General features: G+C 45.0%; 1 protein-coding gene across 1 annotated transcript in view; it reads left to right on the forward strand.

The window, feature by feature from the left end:
- Positions 1–13,070, forward strand: part of GALNT17 (polypeptide N-acetylgalactosaminyltransferase 17) — a 431,830-nt gene that overhangs the window by 137,578 nt on the left and 281,182 nt on the right. The window lies entirely within an intron of this gene.

Genomic DNA, 13,070 nt, shown 5'->3' on the forward strand with positions numbered 1-13,070 from the left:
TTGTTTGAGGCATTGAGTACTCCAGAGTAACTGGCTCATAAATTTCTAGAGATTTCTCCTGTCTCAGCCTCCCATCTCACCATAGGAACTCTGGGATTACGGATTTACACACTAGGAAGTCCAGCTTTATGTGGGTTCTAGAAATCTGAACTTGGGTTCTTATGCTCAGACAAGTGCCTTGCTTACTAAGTCATCTCCCAAGCTCTCCCAAGGAAATACTTAAAAAGTGTATTGTAATGCCGGACGTGGTGGCACACGCCTTTAATCCCAGCACTCGGGAGGCAGAGGCGGGCGGATCGCTGTGAGTTCGAGGCCAGCCTGGTCTGCAAAGTGAGTCCAGGACAGCCAAGGCTAACACAGAAACAAGGCTGTCTCGAAAAACAAAACAAAACAAAACAAAAAGTGTATTGTAAAACACCTTTAATAAAAACAGAATCAGAAAATGAGCAGTTAAATCAAAAGTTCAGGGCCAGGATCGATAACTTAGCAGTTAGAATGCTTGCTGTTCTTTCAGAAGATAAGAGTATGGTTCCCAGACCCCACATTAGGTGGCTCACAGCTGCCTATAACTGTAGCTACCAGGCAATCTAATGCCCTCTTCTGGCCTCTATGGGCACTGCACTCACATGCGCGCGCGCGCACACACACACACACACACAAAACCCACACACAGATACAACACATAATTAAAAACTAAGTGTTTTTAAAAAACTAGAGTTCAAGTGGGTGGAGGGATTTTAATTAGAGTACCACTCCCAGAGTAGAACAATGCTTACATTTTTTTTCATTTGTGTAATTCTGAGAGTTTATAAAAGTTAGTTCACTAGGAGACTTAGTTTATGATTTGCAGTTATTGGAAAGAGTCTACTCCAACCGAGGTATGGTAGTATATACCAGTGACCTCAGTCATTCAGAAGGCTGAAACAAGAGCCTCATGACTTCAAGGTCATCCTGTGAAACTTAATGAGTCCTAATCTCAAAATAAAAATGAGGGGCACAACTCTATGTTTGCCTGGGATATGCCCTGGGTTCAAAGAGAGAGAAAGAGAGACAGAGACAGAGACAGAGGGACAGAGACAAAGAGACGGAGAAGATGAGAGACTAAAATGCCCTTCAGGATAAATGGGAAATCTTGAATGAGCCTGCTTCAGGGGTAGATTTCATCCAATCCAGGGAAATGTGAATGTTTCAGGTCTGAGGGGAGTTTGTGCATGGGGACAAACATCTAGAAGGCTCAGTGGCCAGGTGGCAAGTCAGCAAAGAGAATCCCAGTGACAAAAACCTGACTTTCAGGAACGGTGCTATTCTTGTCCCGGTGACTCACAGTTCTCAAGCTTTCAAGGATATTTACAAAGGGAGGCAGCAACCGCGAATGGCAGTTTGGATGTGGGAGCCATCTGGCTTCTAGGATCTGCGGTCTCACCTGGGTTTCAGAGGCTCACCCCCACACCCAGACCAGCTGGTTGCTTCCATCTGTAGTCTCCAGAGGTACCTTTTATAGAAGGACCTGATGGCTGATGGCCTGCAACCTCCATGCTTGAGATGGGATGAGAAGAAAGAGGGGGGTAGGGAGAAGAGATAGAGAGGAGGGAGGAAAAAGGGAAGAGACTCATTTTTTTTGTTGTTGTTGTTTTCCCATCCGGGCCCCCAGCGAGCTGTGTGGTACCCACTCACATTCGGTGAGGCTCCACCCACCTCAGGTCACTGACCCACGCTTCCATCATCCCTGAGAATCCCCTCATAGACATATCTAGAAGTTATGATTCATTAGTGCCTTAGGCATCTCCTAATCAAGTCAGGTAGCTGCCCCCAAATAGTCATCACAGCTCTAAGTATAGATTATTATAATGATAGTAGCTATATCAAGGGACTTGTGATAAAGGGTAAAGGTAGACTGAGGATGAGCATGGGGTCTTGTCACTGTAAATTGTGTGTGCTACAAAGTTTAGTATAGTTGCCAAAAGTGTAGGCAAATGTGACTTTTTTTTTTTTTTTGAGACGGTGAAGGGACCAGTATTGGCACAAGCCACTCTAAGACCAAATTTTTAGCACAAAGCAGATTTATTTATCCCCGAGAGACAAAGGGCAGGGAATAAGAGACAAAGACAGGAGGTAGAGGGTGAGGGAGAAGGGGAAGGGAGCAAGGGCGAGGAGGAAGGGATATTTGTCCTGTACTGGGACGAAGGACTGCCTCTGGATAGAGAGGCAACAGGCATGGCCTACGGGCAAATGGTAGTTTATAAAGGTAAAAGAGAAACCCCGTGGTAGGCTGAGGTGTTTAATTTTGAATGGACAGGTTAATTAGGGTAGCCAAAAGAGGGTTTTTGATTACTGGACTTGAACACTTTGATAGCTGGAGCTTGGTAGTCAGCCTTGGGGGGTGGGGAGGGAGGACATAACCAAATAAGGGACTAGACCTTGGTGGCTAGCCTTGGGAATGAATGTATTATAATGGGTCTTTTTTTTTTTTTAAAGCAAAAAAGAGGGAACGGGGGAAGGGCAAGACCCGCCAGAGCCATGTTTGCAATGCTCGGGCTGCCTAAAGCCCCTTCAGACAATGTTTCACTATGTAGCCCAGGCTGGCCTAGAACTCTCCATCCTCTTGCCTCCCCCTCCCAAGTGGCAGGATTACAGGCGTGTGCCACCACATCCTGCCGGACCACCCAAGAATAATCACCCACCGGTGTAGCTCATATTGTCACCAGTGTTAAAGCCAATTAGAAATCTCACAAGCCTTCCTGCTGCCAGGACTCTAATGAGATGGGTCCTAAAATTGTCACAGGACATGAGTCCTGAGTCATACCTCTGAGTGTTCAGTGGTATTGCCTTAGTTAATGAGATCTTACAGTCTACATGCCTGCTCTTTTGATTGGCTAGCAAATAACAGAACACCCACCACTGTGTGAATCACTGAAGGCCTTTTCTACTCCTTTAATGGGGACTCTAGAGACCCAGATTCCTGGCTCATTTGTCAGCTCAGATGAGTGACCCTTTCCAGTCGGTTGTCCCCTGTACCAGTACCAGAAGCAGCACAGACAGGAAAGGGCTGTTTATCTTTTGTCAAAAAGGAGCAAACCTCTCAGTGTGGGGGTATGTGTGTGTGTGTGTGTGTGTGTGTGTGTGTGTGTGTGTGTGTGTGTAGTGTGTGTGAATGTAAATATGTGTGTGTGTGAATGTGAGTGTGTGAATGTGAATGTGTGTATGTGAATGTGTGTGTGAGTGTGTGTGAATGTGCATGTGAGTGTGTGTATGTGAATGTGTGTGTGAGTGTGTGTGTATGTGAATGTGTGTGATAGTGTGTGTATGCAAATGTGTGAGTGTGTGTGACTGGGTGTGTATATGTGTGTAAGTGTGTGTGTGTATGTGTGCATGTGTGTGTCTTTGTGTGTTTGAATGTGCCATCCACTTTATAGTTCGAAGTAGAGTTTTTCCCGTTCGGGCACCAGGACAAAACAATATAAGAATCCACCAAAGCAATGGGGAGACTTGATACCCTATGAGCATATACAGGGGGAGGAGGTCCCCCTCAGTCACAGTCATAGGGGAGGGGAGTAGGGGGAAAGCGGGAGGGAGGGAGGAATGGGAGGATACAAGGAATGGGATAACAATTGAGATGTAATATGAATAAATTAATAAAATATATATTAAAAAAAGAATCCATCAAAGGCCAACTTGGTGAAACAAACTGGGCTTGCCTCCCTCTCTCTTTCTCTCTCTCTCTCTCTCTCTCTCTCTCTCTCTCTCTCTCCTTCTCTCTGCCCCACCCCCTTTCCTTCTCTCCCCACGCTCATTAATAAACCTCTCAATATCATATATCTGTTGTGTGGCACATACTTCATTAAAATGTAAAACTCTGCCCTCTGGAAAAAACGTGAGCCAAGACAAACCCTTTCTCCCTTAACTTGATCCCACCATGTATTTTGTCACAGAATTGAGAAAAGCAAGCCAGATGCAGTTTGCATTAAATGCAATTGCTCCTCTCCACTATGTCTGCCCTGCATTTGCGTAGCCTAGGGTGCAGAGCTCCTGGATAGGTTGGCGGCTGCCCTGGCTATACTTACATACTCAACCCTCTTCCCAGTCATGTCTGTGTGGGGCAAGAGTCTGGGAAGTGCATCTACTTAATTTGTGGCTAAATCTCTGGGTCTAGGGTGGAGAGAGAGCTGACGTTGTTTGACAGTGAAAAAAATGAATCTTTTATTTCCTGTTGTATTTGCTGCACCTCGTCGTCTTTCTTTGCAGAGCCCTTGTGTGCCTTTCTCCTCAGTGGTGCTCACCGCTGGAGATACACCGTCTCTGGCGGGGTGGGCATCCGAAAGAAAGAGCATTAAAAGCTCAGTGTAGTGGAGAATCACAAATATTTTCTTTGTTAGGTGTGTGTGTGGGGGGGTGGGGGATGGTTGTACACCTATGTGCCCATGTCAAAGAAGGCCAGGGGAGAGTAACTGACTCCCTGGAGCTACAGTTAGAGGCAACTGTAAGGCACCCACTCTGGGCGCTGACTGACAGACTCAGGTCCTCTGCAAGAGCACCTAATACTCTTAACCACAAAGCTGTCATCTCTCCAGCCCCACAAATACTTTCCTCTTTGTTGAACTCAACTCTTTATTTGTCCCCATGCGTGGATATTTTATTCTGAGCCATATTGACCTCTCAATTCTCTGAATCATCATAAAAATTATTCTTGGGGACTTTTTTTTTTTTTTTAAACCAGCTAAGCAACACTGATATATATCTTAGGTCCCTGTCTGGACCGTAAATCCCAGGCAGTTCTGGCTGTATCTTCATGGGCGCCTTTTCCTTCTAAAGATTTATTTGAGTGCTTACAAAGACACAGCCACCCACCCCCACCCCCAGTGGGTTGAAAAAAAAAAAGGAGGACAATAAGGGAAGCGCCGAGATTCCCTTATACTCAGCCAACTAACTTCCCTACCCAGTAAAGAAGCGTTAGCAGACAAAGCACTGGGTCCTTATTAGGAAAGAGTGATTACAGAGGAGAAAAGCAGCTTTGGGGGGAAAAGAAATCTGTGGAGCAGGTGGATTTTCTGTAAAGGGGACTTTTGACCTGAGAAAACAGTGAGCCATTGCTTAATAGACGCTAACTGCAGCGGAGGGCAAGCGGGTCTGGGAAAAAAACGTACAGCCGACTTAGAGTTTTGCATAGGAATGCAATTTGCATAACAATGCGGGTCTGGTCTCTTGTAACTGGCAGTCACTGTGGTGGGAGCTAGTCCAGAATAGGCAAGCTGTGGATGCCCTGCCCTCTCAGAAACCGAGAGTTTTTTTTTTTTTTTAAAGGAAATTAAATGTGAAGGGTTGGGTTCTTGTAGCTGTTAGTTTTGGGAAGTGATGAAAGGGGACATTTCTGTGGTGTAAGGTCCCTGGGAAATTCGTGAAGACAGCATTAGGTTTTCTGCTTGGAGAAGAAAAGTCTTCCCTTAATACCCTTAATAGATTTTGAAAATAAAAAGATTGTCTAATATTGGGTCCCCACCTGCCCCAGGGGAAGGGAGGGAAGTGGGTGTTCACATTCATCCTCATGGAGAACATAAGTGTTGCTGGCCTTTTGAAACCTGAACTACTTACTGAAATGCATACTTTTTGCTCCTAATTTATTGCTTTGCAGACAATGGAATGAAAAAGCTCTAATAGTTCATTATTCCTGGAGAAAGGAAAATTGGGTGTGCATGTGTGTAACCATGACACTCACTGCTTTTGATTTCTTTGAACTAAGCAACGTAAACAGGATACCTAAAAACTTTAGTTAAATGAGGGATCTATGTATTATGTGTGGATAGATGTGTGTATATATATATATATGTATATATATGTATATATATATATAAATGAATGGATAGACATAGATATAAATGCACATGGATGGATATATATTTTTGTATGTGCAAGTAAGTATATTTGTATAAGTATGTATATGTGAGAGGCATGTATATGTATAGTTGGATAAATGGACAGATGAGTATATTTTATGTATGTATGTATATATATGGTTGTATAGATGGATGGTTGATATGTGCATGCATGTATTTATGTATGTAAATATAGATGTATATATTTGGATGGTAAGTAGACATATGAATATATGTATGCATGGGTGGATGGATGGACACATGTATGATGTGCATATATGTATGTATGACTGCATGCATGTATAGCTATATGAATGGATAAATATATATGTGAATAAATATATTTATCAACTGATGCATGTGTAGATCTTGGAGTATAGATGGATAGAAGGATGGATCGATGGATGATTGAAGGATGGATGAGTGGATCAGTGGATTGAAGAATGGAAGGAAAGATGGATGGATGGGTGAATTGATAGAGGAGTTGGAGCCATAATTTCGCCCCAACAAAGAAAACTGGGGGGATTCTTGTGCTAGTAGAAACTTTTCTATTATTATTATTTTATTTTTTAGTGTACTGCGTGCTGAGTCGGATTAGTGCTGCCTGCTAGAACGGTAGTGAATCTTGATCTTGCATAAGATTTACGCCATAGCTATTATGAGTTCATGAAGGCAACAGCCATGGCATGTCCAGAAGACAGCATTTCACAGAATGCCTCCAGCTCGTCCGTTCTTTCCACCATCTCGTCCACGATGGTCCTTGAGCCTTGGGGGATGTGCAGCGATACAAATGTCCCTCTCAGGATGGGACACTCAGGTGCTTACTTCAACACTTTGACCGTTTGTGAATAGAGGCATTCTGAGTACATTCGCTGTGGCTCTTCAGGGCAGCAAACTGGCATTTATTTTCCACTCCAAGTTTTGAAAAAAAGTGTTTATGGGGGGGTAAGGAGACATATGCACACAGTTGACACAGAAGAAGAAGGGGGGAAAAAAGCCCACTGCAAAACAGAGTGGTTTATTCTCAACGGCTAGAGTTTTAAAGCCCTTGAAGAGTCTCCCTCCCCTAAGTGGGTCAATTTTAAAGAAAGATAGGGTGCTTGATTGGCTGGCAACTGTTGTGTACCAAGTCCTGATTTGGCCTTGAACATTTTGAGCCAGACTATCAGCAGGGGGCCTGAGGGTGGGAGACAAAAGCCAATAAGGCCTTTGACTTTCTCTCTCTCTCTCTCTCTCTCTCTCTCTCTCTCTCTCTCTCTCTCTCTCTCTCTTACATACAGTATATTCTAGTTTTTTATATATAGTATATCCTAGTTATTTACATACAATATACCCTGATTACATTTCCTGTCCCCCAGCTCCTCAGAGACCCTCCCATCTCCCCTCTCATCCATATCCACACCTTTTATTTCTCTCGTTAGAACACAGGCAGACTAAAGAATAATAATCAAGCAGGATAAAAAAAAAAAACTGTAAGAGGACAAAACAAGTGAACAGAAAGAGAAAGAGCCAAAGAAAAAGGCATTAAGAAACCCATATAGACACAGGCACACGAGCATTTGTACACAAAGAAATCCCATTAAAACACAAAACTGGAAGTCATAATATATTTGCAAAGGATCTGTAAGATTTAAGATTTAAAAAAAAAAAAAAAGCCCTGACAAAACATTACGAGACAAAGACCCTCGGAAGATGCTACTGAGCTTGATTTATGGTGGCCATCTACTGCTGGCCATAGGCCCGGCCATCAGGAGTGGTCTGCATCCTCAGTAAGACTCAGTGGAGAGAAGTATGTTTTCTTTATGAGTGGTTATCACTTGGCGATAGCTTCTGGGTCAGGGATAGGGTTTGTGTCCCCGTCTCCTCTTAGCTCTGTGACTCCAGGTGGAGCAGACTCTCATAGGCCCTGTGCTAGCAAAGTCTCAATGAGTTCATGTGTACATTGGTCCTGTTATATTTAGAAGACACCCCCCTGCCCTCCCCCCCCCCCCGCTGTCCTCCATGCCCTCTGCCTCTTACAGTCTTAGACTGAGTGTTCTAAGGTCTCTCACTCTTGGCATGTTGTGTCACTGTGGGTCTCCCGTGTTTGTTCCCATCCCCTCCCACAGGAGGAAGCGTCTCTGATGGTGGCTGAGCCAGACACTGATTTTTATGACTATAGCAGCTTGTCATTAGGAGTCATTTTATTTGCCAGGATCCTTTAGCAGAAAAGTAGTATTTGGTTGGTTCTTGGACACCTGAACAGTGTTGGGGATGGGTTCCATCTCCACGAAGTGGGCCTTAAATTCAATAAGATGGTGGTTGGTTACTCCCATAGGCTTTGCGCTATGGCTTCACTAGTGCATTATGCAGGGAGGTCATCACTGTGGATGTGCGTAGCTGGGTCGACGTCCAGAGTACCTTGAACACTAGCCTTTGGGGATGAAGGCTCTGTGTAGTCACCATTTTGACTTCTCCGTGTTCAATGAGTTGTGTAAGTATTGTCTTCAGCAATAGGACCTCACCACCAGTTTGTGGAGAGCCACTGAAAACCTTGGCAATACCCTGAGTTGTTTAGGAAGTTCCCATGGGACCCCTTTGGCCAACAATTCAATTAGATGTGACCCAGTCTTGGTACTGGAAGCTTTAACTTGGTGACAAGAAATGTTCAGTCAGGGTCCCATCTTCCACTGTCATTTGGTGACTTCACTTAGATCAGCTTCGTCCATGTGTATATTTTAGGAAGCTTCTACAGTACTGGCCAGGAACTGGCGTTTCAGTATGGGCTTCTCAGAGCGATCATGTTGTGTAGGTCACCAGTGCCCCTAAGGCTCCCAGAACTTCTCCAGCCGAGCACAAGAAATGTAGGATGTTCATCATGTACGATTCCACAAATTCTGACCCTTGAGGTCATTTTCTCAGAAGTGGGGAAGGGTTCTGTGGTTTGAATGAATATAAAATGTCCCCGATAGACTCACACATCCCAGCTGGTAGTGGTGTTGAGTAAAGTCGTGGGGCCTTTAGGAGTTAGAGCCTTGCTAGAGGAAGTATGTCTCTGGGGTAGGTTTTGGGGTTTTATACAGCCTGCCCCCCCCCCTCTCTCTCCCTGCAACTTGTGTGTAGATGAAATGTAGTTTTTCTGCATCCTGGCTGCCAAGCTGGCCTCACGCTCCTGTGGCCATGTCTTCCCCAACATGGTAGGCAGCATCCCCTGTGGAACTGTAAACGGAATAAATATTTCCCTCCCACAAGTTGCTTTTGTTTGGGATCCTATCTGCAGGAGTCTCCCACGAGTGGTGTAGTCAAATGGTTCCACTCATTCGTTCCTCAACAAGGAAAGAGAGATGAGAGGAAGGGATGTGTGTCTCTTCCTGGCATTCTTTTTGTAAACCGGTATTTACTGTTTTTTTTTTTTTTTTTAAATCATCTGGGATCTCTGCTAGGGAAGGGACTAAGGTCACGATGGTGTTTAATCAGAATTGTCATCATGGAAACAAAGGAGACTCCTTGGGTCACACCCATCTTAGTTTCCAGATTAGGTTCCATGAGGTGGGAAGAGCTACACCGAATGTGGGTGGCGTTATCACTCGCTGAGATCCTGGACTGAGTGAAAAGGAGGCGGTGAGCTGAGCACCAGCTTTCGTCTCTCTCTGCCTCCTGACTGCGGATGCGGTATGACATGCCGCCTCACTAACCCTGCCGCCATGCCCTCCCTGCCGTGATGGGCTGTGCACCCTCAAAACTGTGAGCCAAAACCAAACCATCTCTTACCTTATTCTTGTCAGGTGTTTTGTCACAGCAATAAGAAGAGTAACGAACACGGTCACATTTAGCAGTAAGTACAGAGGGAGGACTGAGAACTTTGCTTCCATAAGATGCTGGTTTTGTTCTAGGGAAAACATCAACAGAACTGTGAGGAAAGCCTTCCTCTGCCTTCACACACAGAAACAGGACCAGTGAGTAAAGAACAGAATGCAGAAGCTGGCGGGAGGGGGGGGGCGGCTCTATTTAGAGAGCATCTTATGGAGCTCTGGGGGGGGGAGGCTGCTTTGCTGCGTGAGGCTAGTTTCTGTACTGACAACGCTGTGGAAGACATACACATTGCCAGCTCCGAGCACCAGAGTGGCCCACTCAGCAATCCAAGAGACTGGGTGTTTTGTGTTTTTGCTCATTTGGTATTTACTATTTAGTTGGAGTGCTTGCTGTTGTGGCTCTTCTTGAATTTATCAATTCTCCAAGAAATTGGATTTCACCACTTGTAAATCTGCTGGGTAAATCTTAGACGTGTGTTCATATTCATACTGTCTTGTCTGGGAGCCCATAGAAAGAATTTTGTGACAGGCTAGGGATGTGCTCGGGTGCTTGATAAAGTGCTTGCCTGACATGCAAGGGGCACCAGGTTAGGGCTGGAGAGAGACCTCAGCAGTTATAAGTGCTTGTTGCTCCTGCAGAGGACCAGCACCCACACTGGATACCTTATACCCATCTGTAACTCCAGCACCAAGACACACATATACATTTTGAGACCTTGTCTCAGAAATCAAAAAGGGTGTGTGTGTGTGTTTTCTAGCTCAAAATTTAATAAGAAATCAACAAGCCCAATCATTAAATGGACTAATGAAGTAAGCTTTCAAAACATGAAATACATACGGCCAATACAGATAAGGGAAAAAAAGTTCAACCTTACCAGAAGTCACAGACACGCAAGTTAAACATATGTCAGGAGTTCATCTTAACACAGTCAGAATAGCTGTCATTAAAACTGCAGGAGCTGGAGACAAAGCTTGGCAGTTAAGAACACTGGCTGCAGCTGGGTACGGTAGTGCACACCTGTAATCCTGAGGAGGCAGAGGCAGGTGGATTGCTGTGAGTTCCAGGCCAGTCTGGTCTATAAAGCAAGTCCAGGACAGTCAAGGCTACACAGAGAAACCTTGTGTTTACAAACCAAACCAACCAACAAAAAAGAACACTGGCTGCTTTTGCCCTGGACTTGAGTTTGATTCTATGCCCCCAGGTCAAGCAACTTTCACCCACTGCTGATAGAAATGCCAACTGGCCCAGCCACTATGAAAATTACTACAGGCCTTTCTGGAAAATTATGACAACCAACCGTGTGACCTGAGTGTTTTGTATATGACAAGTTCTCTCACTCAACCTGGAACTTGCCGTTGGCTTACAGTTGACTATGACCACTCTTGGCTTTTTACACGGGTACTGAATATCCGAACCCAGGTCCTCATAGCCTGTTCACCAAGCCCTTTTATTCGCTGAGCTATCTCTCCAGCCTCCACAGTAGGATTTTTTTTTCTTCTTCTTCTTCTTCAGGCATAAAGAACAAAGCTATGTCATTCACTAGAAAATGCATGTAATTAGTGATGATCACTAAGTTAGTTAAGGCAGTCTCAGGAAGACACACGTGATATTTTTTTTTTCCTTCACTTGTGATTCCTAGATTTTTATGTGGATGAATAAAATCACAACTTGAAAGTAGAAGGGAGGCTATCCAGAGAGGATGAAGGACTGATAGGCGTGGGAAGGGGAGGGAGGAGAGGAGAGGGAACTTTGGGAGGAAGTGTAATCCTTGCACAGTATATGCAGTGGGACGGTGTAATGATTAATTCAAAGAGAAATTTTTTTCTTCACTTTTGCATGTGTGTGTGTGTGTGTGTGAGGGGTGGATGATGATGATGATGATGATGATACAGTGCTGGGAGGCTGTGAGTCCAGGGTTGAGACCTCATGACTTCCCATCTGTGGGTCACGGGGATTCATGAAACCTCCCTGACTACAACTTTCAGAGAAACCTGCTGACCTCATACATGCACACATACGATTTCACGCTTTTTCGTCTGCTGATGGCTGTGTCTTTGAATCCTGAGCCTGTTTCCTGTTCACACAGGGGAAGGAGCCACAGGGCCAGAAGAAGAAAGCCTATAGTTTCTGAGGAGGCTTTCATCTCTTTGGTTTGGGTCTCCATCGGAAGCCCGAGCTTTGTGGAGAGCCCTGACTGCTGCTGTTGGCTGAACAGGGCGAGGCAAGGACGAGGGGTTCAGCCTGGGTCCTGGGTTTAATGAGTTTCTGGTGACTATGATGATGCTCAGACCGCTCCTGACATGGCTGAGCCCTTCCCTTCTGTCTTGGTGTATTTTCCCTGGAACACTGCTAGAGTAGACGCCATTTTACCCGTTCTGCCATCGGTGGGAGACTCCTTAGGAAAATTATAGGCATTTGCTGCTTTCTCATCTTTTTTTTTTTTAAGTTCTGGAAGTTATACTTAATTTATTTATTGTATGTATATGTTGGGGGGCAGTGCATGTGGAGGTCAAAGGGCAGCTTGTGCCATGTGGGTCTCCGGGATTGAACCTGGGTCCTGAAGCTTGCTAACAAGCACCTTTATCTACTGATCCATCTCACTGGCTCTGCCTTTTCTTTCATACCCATCTCTCCCATGCTCTCTTCTCCACGCCTTCTCTCCTCTCCCTTCTCTTCCCCTCTGCTTCTCTCTTCTCCCTCTTTCCCTTCTCCTTCTCCTCCCTTCCTTTTTCTCCCTCTGCTCTCTTGAGGTTTTTATAATCATTTTACCCTGCACCTTCTTCAAGTGGTGCATACAAATGCTTTTTTTAGAGTGGGTGGGTGTTTTATTGTTTCCAGGCTCTGTAAGCCAGTGAGGAATGGCCTTGGTTATGTCTGACACAGATGGCTTCAGTCAGAAGACAGTGCAATCTGTCCTTGGCGGCGGCCCTTTCCTTGTCCTTCCTCTTCCTCATTCTGTCAGAATCTACTTTCTGTCCTACGGTTCTTATGCCCCTTGTCTGAAACGTCTGGGGCCAGATGAGTTTCCATTTTCACAGCTTTTCTGATTTACAAGTATTTGTACCCATGTTGTCAAGTCCAATACCCCTAATCTGAAAATCCTACAAAGCAAAATGCATTAGCCAGGCATGGTGGCACACAAGGGCAGAGATCATCAGTTATTGCCATTGTGTGGCTTTTCCTGGGGAGGCATAAATACATACCTATTCACCCCAGACGAGGCACCAATTATAGACTAAAGAAAAGATTCCACCCACGTCCAGGCTGGTGAACCAGAGTTTCTTAAGCTCTCTTAGGAACATAGGCGAGGGATTGCTTAGAGGAGTCTGAGTTTGGGAGGCTACTCAAAGTTGCTTGTATGACTCAAAGGTAGCTGGGTCACCAGAGAGCCCACCCCAGTATGGGTGAGGA

The sequence above is a fragment of the Acomys minous genome (genome assembly GCF_964271855.1).
Source record: "Acomys minous genome assembly, chromosome: 16".
Classification (NCBI taxonomy): Eukaryota; Metazoa; Chordata; class Mammalia; order Rodentia; family Muridae; genus Acomys; species Acomys minous.